The sequence below is a fragment of the Lactuca saligna genome, chromosome 2 (assembly GCF_052625555.1).
Source record: "Lactuca saligna cultivar CGN05327 chromosome 2, ASM5262555v1, whole genome shotgun sequence".
NCBI lineage: Eukaryota > Viridiplantae > Streptophyta > Magnoliopsida > Asterales > Asteraceae > Lactuca > Lactuca saligna.
Window position 1 is genome coordinate 20,441,574 of NC_136418.1, and position 11,060 is coordinate 20,452,633.

The window sequence follows — 11,060 nt, forward strand, 5'->3', positions numbered from 1 at the left end:
CTTTATGTGATTACGGACGCAAACACATGACAAAGTGGTCCATGGTCCGTAATCACCCTAAAGGCTTTAAAGATAGTAGTCTTCCTCATCCTAGGGTAGAGCTAAGGCCCCTAAAACATCTATAGCCTTCAAACTTGCACTTATACATGAATAACCATGAGTTTACGGCCATAAACTCCCTTGGACCGTAAACCCATGGTAGTAAACTCATGTGAGTGCCATTCTACCTTCCTTTGTTGAATCACATGTGATTCCAACACTTGGTCAAGGTCTTTCCTAGTCCTGGAAGGTGTTTCCTTTCAAATAGTTATTATAAACACTATATGCATGCCAATATGGGTCATTATATATCATTTAGGACTTATTGTGTCTCGGAACTTCATTCATCGAACTTCTCATCCTTACACGCATACCCGATTGAATCACCCACATCAGGTGAGTTCATAGCCCATACAAAATCTTTTAACTGTTTTAACTGTTTAGGGGGGGGGGGGGAATACAAGTTGAACACAATGATAATTGTGTAAATGTTTGTTGTTAAACATCTTTCAAAAGGTTACTTATGTTATTTATAAGTTGTCAAAACATTCCAAAACTCTTTTAAAGGTTATGTTACTTTATAGTTATACAAAACTCCGTTTTTATAGTACAAGCATAACATAGTAGATAAATGAGTCTATTCAATAACAGTCCAGGTAGAACATTAGTAAACTATTATAGGTATAGTTTAGGAGAATGCTATTCATTACTTCTAGTACAATGAAGCACACAAAGAGTCAGTTCATGCAAGAATCAAACAACAGTGAAGAAAACCCAACAATACCATACAGAACAAGTAGTAAAGAGATACATAACAAAATAAAACATAACAAACAAGTTAGGTTGCTATAGCATGAGAACACACAAACAAGATCTAATTATACCAATGAATCACTAACTCATTGTTTTAAACAAAAGGTGATAGTTATATTGGGTATACATGATCATATAACTTTAATGTGAATTACACGGCTTGCAAGAATTTGTAGGGGTCGCGTTTGGTTCCCTTAATCTCTTGACAAGGAGAGCGTTTAGTAGGGGTTCTAGCCTTCACATTATGACCGTAATAAAACAAATATTTTTTTAGGTAATTTAGTACATCCGTATGTCATTATAAACGACATCTGTGTACTTACTTTCCCATTACTTTCATAAAGTGACAGTACCACTTGAAAGTTGAACTATTTTCTAGTCAAGATAGTTATAAGCTAGGGAAAATATAATTTTTACAAATTAACAAAGGAACGGTCGGGTCTAGCACAGAATAGAAGATGCCTTGGGAGAAGGCTACGATTAAAGGATAGGACCATAATGCTAGACTTATGATTCCTTAATGTATACATCACAGGATACATATATATCAATAGGTTCTGATAGCTAATAGGATGTGTGCTCTTCTCTTCATTTCCTGTCCTCGTTTGGTTGTGGGCTTGGAACAAGTTCACTCAATATATTATCTACCCGATTCTATATATATTTATGCGTAGTATACATTAAGTCATCATAAGGGTACCAGGTTATAGGATACAGAGTGGAAACATAGTTTTTCTAGTACAAAACTTACTTTTCAAAGTCAATACTTTTGGTATACAAACTAGAGATTTCCCAGATAAGGGCTTAATCCATTTTATTAAGTCATTTCAATTCTAAAAGACTTTAGGTGAGTAACTCTATAATACCTTAGTTTATACACCATGTTGATATATAAAACTAAAACCCAATAGTCAGTTAAATGTGTGTTTTCCACCTTACCTCCTGTTCCCCGTTAGGTTGTGGACTTAGGGCAGATTCACTCAATTAACTTTCTACCCGATATCAGATTATATATAGTAGTATAAACAAAGCTAATATAAAAGTAGTCACTGTGGTCGATATTTTACTATAAGAAATATAGGTTTTTTAAAAGGACTTTTCATTAGATATAAAGGAACCATTACAAATAACTCCATGAGTAACAAGTGGTTACACCAGGGTTATTTATGACAATTATCTAATAACCAATGGAATGTGTGCTATCCGCCTTACTTTCCGTTCCCCGTTGGGTTGTGAGCTTAGGGCAGATGCACACAATCGATTGTTTGTTTACTTTGAGTTATAAATAACTTGTAACCACTTAGTACCCATAGAAAGGCTTGTAGTGTTATTTTACTTAACTTTCATTCAAGTAGGAAATATATGATTTTCTAGAGGAACATATATGCAAACTTTTCAAAATAGGACTTACAGTACATCACTTTTACATATACATTTTCCACAACGCTTTACAGCTTACTCACATCACTAAAATATTATGAACTCACCAGCTTAATTGCTGATCAATTCTTTCAAATAACTTGTATTCTCAGGAGACTATTAGACAGGTGCTCGTGCTGGGGATTCAGAAGATGGAGCATTATAGCTTCAAATCTTGTTTTGTTATTTGTGTATGAATTCTATGTTTTGTGAACACACACATTGTAAACACTTTCTTTCTAAATGAAATGGTTGTTCATTACTTGCTTACCATATAGATATCTCGTGATACTAAACATGACGTCCTCCACCCCTGAATATTTCCGCCGTTCTGGTTTTGGGGTGTGACATTATATTTTAGAGTTATATTTTTTATAACTTACTATTATATTTTAGAGTTGTAATTTTTGGTTCTTATTATATTTTAGAGTTATATTTTTTGGTTCTTATATTTTTTATCCCTTACATAATTTGTTTTTATTAATATTACTTACTATCATTATTTAAGCAAAATTTCATTTTTGGTATTGTAACAAATAAGATAAACTTTCAAACTTTATTTTTATTTTTCTCCTCCTTTTAGATCAAAACTTTTTTTTTATAATTTTTGGTTCTTATTATTTTTGAAAGTTATATTTTTTATTCCTTACATATTTTGTTTTATTAATATTACTTACTATTATTATTTAATCAAATTTTTATTTTTGGTATTGTAACAAATAAGATAGATAAACTTTCAAACTTTATTTTTATTTTTCTCCTCCTTTTGGATCATAACTTTTGTTTTTATATTTTTGTGATCCATTTGGTCAATGATTTCTCCATCACAACAACACGTGAGTGACTTAAATACTAGTTATATTAGAAGTCATTATATATATATATATATATATATATATATATATATATATATATATATATATATATATATATATATATATATATATATATATATATATATATAACATTAATAATAATCAAACAAGTTTTTGTTTTATGATCGTATAAGGAATTTATAGATTAAATGACTAAATTTGTTTATGTTTGTTAGTCAATGTTATTTCAAATTATGAAGAAAAAAAATTAACAAATGGTCTTTGTGGTTGAGAGTGTTATAAAATATGATGTTATAAAATATGATCAAATAACAAGATAAATTATAAAGTAAAGAAAGACATGAGAGTAGAGAGAACTTTTATTCCAATACTTGTGATGAAATCATCAAGTTTCTAATACATATGGCTCACTATTTATACTATCCAAATAAGAAGAAAGTTGAGCTATAATATGAATGCACATTATGATGGTGTATTATTACATTCATAAAACACATTGAAATGGTTGTTACTAATGCTAAATAATGATGGAGAGTTATGGGAGAAATGGAGAATCCAATGGTCATTCACAAACTAATATTTCATAACACTCCCCCTTGAATGACGATTATATCATGCCTCGTTAAAACCTTAATAGGTAAAACCTCATGGGAAAAACAATTTGTTAAGGAAAAAGAGTACATGATTAATAATAGATATTTGGAACAATTTCCTCGTTAAAAACCTTGCTAAGAAAACCCAGTGGGAAAAACATAGCTAAGGAAAAGAGTACAATGTGTTTCCAACTCCCCTTGTTCATCACATCACTTGATTTCCTTAAAGCGTCGCATTCCAATATTTTGTACCATGTTTTCAAATTTGGATGTAGGGAGCACTTTAGTGAACAAATCTGCCAAGTTGTTACTTGATTGAATTTTCTGGATGTTGATGACACACTCTTTTTGAAGATCATGAGTAAAAAAAACTTTGGTGATATATGTTTGGTTCTGTCTCCTTTGATAATCCCTTCCTTGAATTGGGCGATACAAGCCGCATTATCTTCATATAGTATGGTTGGAATGTCCCTGTTAGAAGTTAGACCACAACTCTCACGAATGTGATGAGTTAAATTTCTTAACCAAATACATTCACGGCTTGCCTCGTGAATTGCTATAATCTCTGCATGGTTAGAAAAAGAAGCAACTAAAGTTTGTTTAACAGAACGCCAAGAAATTGCGGTACCTCCACAAGTGAATAAATAACCTGTTTGGGATCGAGCTTTGTGTGGATCATAAAAATATCCAGCATCTGCATAACCAATTAACTCCGCATTTGATGAATTTGAATAATATAAGCCCACATCCATTGTACCTCGAAGATATCGAAGAATGTGTTTAACTCCATTCCAATGTCTTCTTGTTGGGTAAGAACTATATCTTGCTAATAAGTTTACAACAAAAGATATATTAGGTCTCGTATTATTAGCAAGATACATTAGTGCACCAATAGCACTAAGATATGGTACTTCGGGACCAAGAAGTTTTTAATGTTTTTCACAAGGCCGAAACTGGTCCTTTTTGGCATCTAAATGCCTTACTACCATCGGGGTACTCAATGGATGTGAGTTATCCATATAAAATAAAACCTCTTAAGCACTTTTTCTAGATAACTAGATTGATGTACAAAAACTCCATTTTTGGTGTGCTCAATTTGAAGACCCAAACAAAATTTCATTTTACCAAGATCTTTCATTTCAAAATTTTCTTTCAAACAAGAAGTGGCATTTTCCAATTCTCCAGGAGTTCTAATTATATTCAAATCATCTACGTAAACAACAATTATCACAAATTTTGATCCGGATCTTTTTATAAATACACATGGGCTTAATGGATCATTTTTATATCCCTCTTTTAAAAGAAATGTACTTAAACAATTGAACCACATACGGGAAGATTGTTTCAATCTATACAAAGATTTATTTAATTTTACCAAATATACTTCACGTGAATTAGGAGTTTATGCTTCTGGCACCTTAAACCCTTCTGGGATTTTCATATAAATATCATTCTCAAGTGAACCATATAAATAGGCGGTAACTACATCCATCATACGCATCTCCAAATTTTCATGTGTTGCCAGACTTATTAGATAACGGAATGTAATTGCATCAATCACAGGAGAGTATGTTTCTTCATAATCAATTTCGGGCCTTTGGGTAAAACCTTGAGCCACAAGTCTTGCTTTATATCTCACAACTTCATTCTTCTCGTTTCTTTTGCGCACAAATACCTATTTGTGTACCACTAGTCTTACTTCGTTTGGTGTACGGACTACAGGTCCGAAAACTTTTCGTTGAGTATGAGAATTAAGCTCTTTGTTGATTGCATCTTTCCATTTTGGCCAATATTTTCTATTCATACATTACTCAATAGAGTTAGGTTCAAGATCCTCATTTTCTTTATAATCGCGCACGGAACATGATATGAAAAATTATCATCGACATCTATCTTATTTCGGTTCCATCTTATTCTTTTCATGACATAATTTATTGAGATCTCGTCATTTTCATTTTTTTTTTCAGGTACCTTATTTTCTTTTGTTATGTTATTAGGCTCTTCTAGAGCTTCATTAATCTTTTCAAGAGATTCTGTTTTCTCTTTTGGACCATCAATTGTATTTGCTTCATTTCATTTTCGAGGATTTTTATCTTTGGAACCGGCTAATCTTCCACGCTTCAGGCGTGCCTATGATTCATTTGTAGTTTTTTTTTCCTTCCTTCTGGGATATCAATTCTAACTTGAGTAAGTATAGCTGGTACATGAGACTTTGTTACCCACTTAGGGTCAGTAAATGCTTCTGGCAATTGATTTGCTACATTTCGTAAAGGAATTATCTTTTTTATTTCAAGTTCACATTGACTTGAATGAGGATCTAAAACTGAAAGTGACAATTCCTTTCAAGAGATTTTATTTTCCAACTTCTTTATTTCTCCCCCAAATGTTGGAAAATATGATTCATCAAAATAATAATCATCAAGTATAGCTATAAAAAAATCTCCGATTGATGATTTTAAATATTTTACTATAGATGGAGATTCATATCTAACATAAATTCTTACTCTTCTTGAGGACTCATTTTTGTGAAGTGAGGTGGAGAAATGCATACATAAATTGTACATCCAAACATCCTTGGATGGTAAATATTTGGTTCCTGATCACAAACCAGTTGAATAGGGGAGAACTCATGATAACTAGTTGTCATTATGCATATAAGTGATGTTGCATGTAAAATTTCATGCCCTTATGTTGATTAGGAAGTTTATAATGCATTAGTAATGGTCTTGCAATTAAATGAAGGCGTTTGATTAACGACTCAGCTAAACCATTTTTTGTATGAACATATGCAATAGGATATTCAATAGTTATCCCAATCGACATGCAATAGTCATTAAAAGCTTGTGATGTAAATTCTTCAGCATTGTCAAGTCAAATTTTTTTAATCGGGTAATCAGAAAAATGTGCCCTTAGGCAGATTATTTGTGCTAGTAATCTTGTGAAAGCGAGATTACGGCTAGATAACAAGCACACATGTGACCATCTAGTTGACGCGTCAATTAAGACCATAAAATATCTAAATGGTCCACATGGTGGATGAATTGGTCCACATATATCCCCTTGAATTCATTTTAAAAAAAAAACTAAGACTTTCATAACCAACTTTATTCAATGATGGATAGGAAATTAATTTTCCTTGAGAACATGTCCACTTGAACTTTCAATTATTTTGCACATCATAATTGATCTGGGATGGCCCAACCGATCATGTCAAACTATAAAGGTAATATCATACCTTTTTTATTTTCAATAGCATGCATCATTATAATATTTTTAATAACATGAATCATTGTAATATTTGTATAGTACAATCCGGAGGACAATACAGGTAATTTTTTCAAAAAAAAAAAACTTTTCTTATCCGATATCATTTTTGTAATGTTGAGATACTCTTTATCACCATCATTGGTTGTTTCAACATGATATCCGTTGGACCGAATATCCTTAAAACTTAATAAATTTCTTGGTGATTTTGATGAAAATATTGCATCTCCAATTGTAATTATTGTCCCTTGTGGTAATATGATATTCGCTCTTCCGGAGCTTTCAATCATTTTTGCACTACCCGTTATTGTATTAACATTTGCTTCTCCAATTGATAAGTAAGCAAAATATTTTTCATTATTAAAAATGCTATGTGTTATTGCATTGTCTGCAAGAAATATATCTTTCTTATTTCTTTTGTGAATATCCATGTTTCTTTTCAATAAATAAATAAAACATAAGAAACATTCGACTTAGAGAAATAAATTCATACTTTATTAATTTGGGAAGATTGTGACGATATCATTTCTCATGAAACAAATGTGACATCAAAACATAATAAATGTCATGAAACAAAGCTACACATTTATTCTGATCAATCACCATCCATATCACCACTTGTCCCTTCCGGGTAGACAAGAAAATCGACAACATCTAAATGTATCATTTCTGGTTGATCTTCATGAATATTAATTTGAATAAATTTTGTTTCGATATTTTTCTTTATATTTTAGAAAATCTTGATAAAGATCAACAAAATGCTTTGGTAAGCAACACGTACAAGACCAATGATCGGTCATTCCACATTAGTGATAAACATTTTCAACCTTTTGTTTTTGTCTTGACCACTTTTATCATTAGGATGTGGATTTTTGTTATTTTCCAACTTCTGGTGGTTACTTGTAATATTGTTATTTTTATAATAATTATGATAACCTCCATGACCTCGGTTAGACCCATAACTATTATGATTACATGATGTTGCATTCACTTCAGGGAATGCACTAGAACCAGTCGGGATTGATTGATGATTTTTCATCAATAACTCTTGTTTTGTTTAGCCACAAGAAGACATGAGATTAATTCATATTTATTTTAAACCTTTCTCATGATATTGCTACTGCAGGAGCATGTTAGTAGTATGAAAACTAGAGAAAGTTTTCTCTAGTATGGTTTTCCATAATGAAGATAGAAATCAAAATAAAGACTTATATGTTAAGGAATTTTTAGTTAATAAACTTCATAAAATAATATGTAATCATTGTACATGTGAAATTAGAAAAAATACATACCTGAAAATAAAAAGAGCGATAAAGAGTTACAGCTCTATGGTAGAGTCATGCTGATAACGTGTTATAAAATATGATCAAATAACAAGATAGATTACAAAGTAAAGAAAGACATGAGAGTAGAGAGAACTTTTATTCCAATACTTGTGATGAAATCATCAAGTTTCTAATACATATGGCTCACTATTTATACTATCCAAATAAGAAGAAAAATGAGCTATAATATGAATGCACATTATGATGGTGTATTATTACATTCATAAAACACATTGAAATGGTTGTTATTAATGCTAAATAATGATGGAGAGTTATGGGAGAAATGAAGAATCCAATGATATTCACAAACTAATATTTCATAACAGAGAGAAAATTAATATCAATACAAGTTTTTTTGGGGATTTTTTTGATATAATTAGTCAATTTCAAGTTTAAAGCGCACACGGTGAGTCCTTTTGAGTAATATGGTTGGTCTTTTTTTGGTTTAAAGAGCACACGCTATGTATTCCTATTTGACAGAAAAAGATTCATCCTATGCATTTTAAACCTTAAAATGACCAATCATATAAATAATTTCTCAAAAGGACTTGTAATGATATTTTGTACCAACCATAGGGACTAGTTATGAAAAAATTTAAATTATTGAGTTGACAAATTGTTTAAAGACTATTTTATAAATTGAAGGAGTACATGTGTCTCATTGTATTCTATTATTGAGGTGACAAACTGTTATGTTCTTTTCATTATTATTATTTATTTATTTATTTATTTATTATTTTTTTGAAATTTTGATCTAAATATACAACCAACTTTCTTAAAATTTTCATCTTTTAAGGCTAATGTAATTAATAATACCCTTAAAAGTATAATCATGCATACAACATATAGGCGATTAGCTTGGGATAACGATGCCAAACTACCCCGTTCGTTTTTTTTTTCTTCTACAAAATCAAATGACTAAAAAAACAAAAATGAAAACACAATTTTTATATAAAGTAATTTAATAAAAAAATTATCATTTTAAAACATTAAGATTCAAAATCAAAGCCAATTTAAACATCCGTTAGTAAAACGCATAAGTTGATTCATTGTCTCCCCTATTATTTATTCTAAGTCTCCGATGATGAAGACTTAACAAGAGAAAATCTTGATGGGTAAACAATCAACATGTTTATAAAAATTCTTAAACAATTTTATATTTAATTAATTGATGATCAACAACTAATCTTATGCCATGTTTAGAGGTCAAACGAGTAAAAATGAAAGGGCAAGTGGATTCCATCAACTGAATTTGGTTGACAATCATACTCAAATGAGGATATCTTAACCAACAAAACAATTGAGTGTATACATATATACGAGCAAAATGACATAAAGGACTAATCAATATACATGTAAACAATAAATAAAAGAAAATACCTGTGTGTCTGCTTTTCTCTTTCAATTTTCTTCTTTGTAAAGGAAAGAATCCTAGATATGAAGGATAAATTGTGAGTTGTAAGAAAAAAAAAGAGTACAATTCATAGGATATGTGTGAGAGAATTGACAAAGGGAAAGGGACGCCTAAGAAAGTCTTGTTGAGATTTGTCCATTATTAAACATGGAATCATAAATAATAATTGATGTAACATAATTAATTCATATAAACTAGATGGGGATCCATGCTTCGAATGGATCCAAAAGATTTTTTTAGGTTTGTTTATTTGCAATAAATTATTGTTGGTTATCTATGGGGAATTATTCATAGTTTCCTGCATTATATTAAAAGTTGATACAGAACAAATGTAAAGGATTAAAATATATTTAGAATTGGAAATGCCATAATTTTGTTTTCTATTCGATTCATTATAAAAAAAGTGCATAATTGTTTAAAGAATGAAAGTAATGATTCAGCTGCAATGTTTTGCTGCCCTCTCTCTACAGGTTGAATAGGTAGAGATCAGAAATCACAGTGAATAGATTAGATTGATTTGCAAATGATGACATGAATATGCATTAAAATCAATAATTCAAAATTGTGATTTGTCATGGAAGAACACCTGACTGTCCTTGTGACTGTTTTTCTCAAAGTGGTTTGTCAAAGTGGTCTTAATAAAATTGACATGGTCCTTGTGACTGTTTTTCTCAAAAAAATTTCAAAAAATCCCCCTTTTTACCCGATCTAAATATCACTGCCTTTTATATTTTACCCCACTGTACCATCTTCATATTTCACTCAAACAATACAATTCTTGTGAAAAAATGGCTTCCCTTCCAACCCAAAAGCTCAAAAAAATACCAAAATAAACACCCAAATCCCAAACATCTCACATTCTTCAACAAAAGTTCATCCAAAATCAAAGTAATCGGACAATTTATTCTCCACCAAATTTACATTTTGGTGGTTTTTACTACCCAATTCAAGCCCAAAACCAACCTCACTACCAAAATCAAACACAATACCGAAATCAACATTTTCAAAACCAACCACAATTTCAAAGACAATTCTAATTTCAAAACCAACTACAATTGAACTTCTCATCCCAAATAGAAAATGAACTCAATCAATTTCATGATCTTCCTGACTCCCCGATGAATTTCCAAACCCAATTCCAAAGTCAAGGGGAACCCAAAGTCGTCCCTAAAATAAAGTTGGAGCCGGAAGAGAATCCACCACAATCCAAAAAAAGTGGAAGGTGGCTCCAAAGCAACAAACATCGGGCAAAGAAAAGGCTTTAGCTCGTGTGTCGATGGATGTTTATGAAGATCTGATGATCGAAAACAACCAAGATTGTCTAACTTTTTTCAGAAAAATTACACAACGTATTGTC

At 30.9% G+C, this 11,060-nt stretch overlaps 1 long non-coding RNA gene across 1 annotated transcript; it reads right to left on the bottom strand.

Annotated features, from left to right (window-relative positions):
• Positions 1-7,437: 7,437 nt before the first annotated feature.
• Positions 7,438-9,801, bottom strand: LOC145028796 (uncharacterized). The gene is made up of 2 exons (XR_013676188.1): positions 9,670-9,801; positions 7,438-8,306 (listed from the first exon to the last, which is right to left on the bottom strand). It is a non-coding gene; the product is annotated as an uncharacterized LOC145028796 (long non-coding RNA).
• Positions 9,802-11,060: the final 1,259 nt, after the last annotated feature.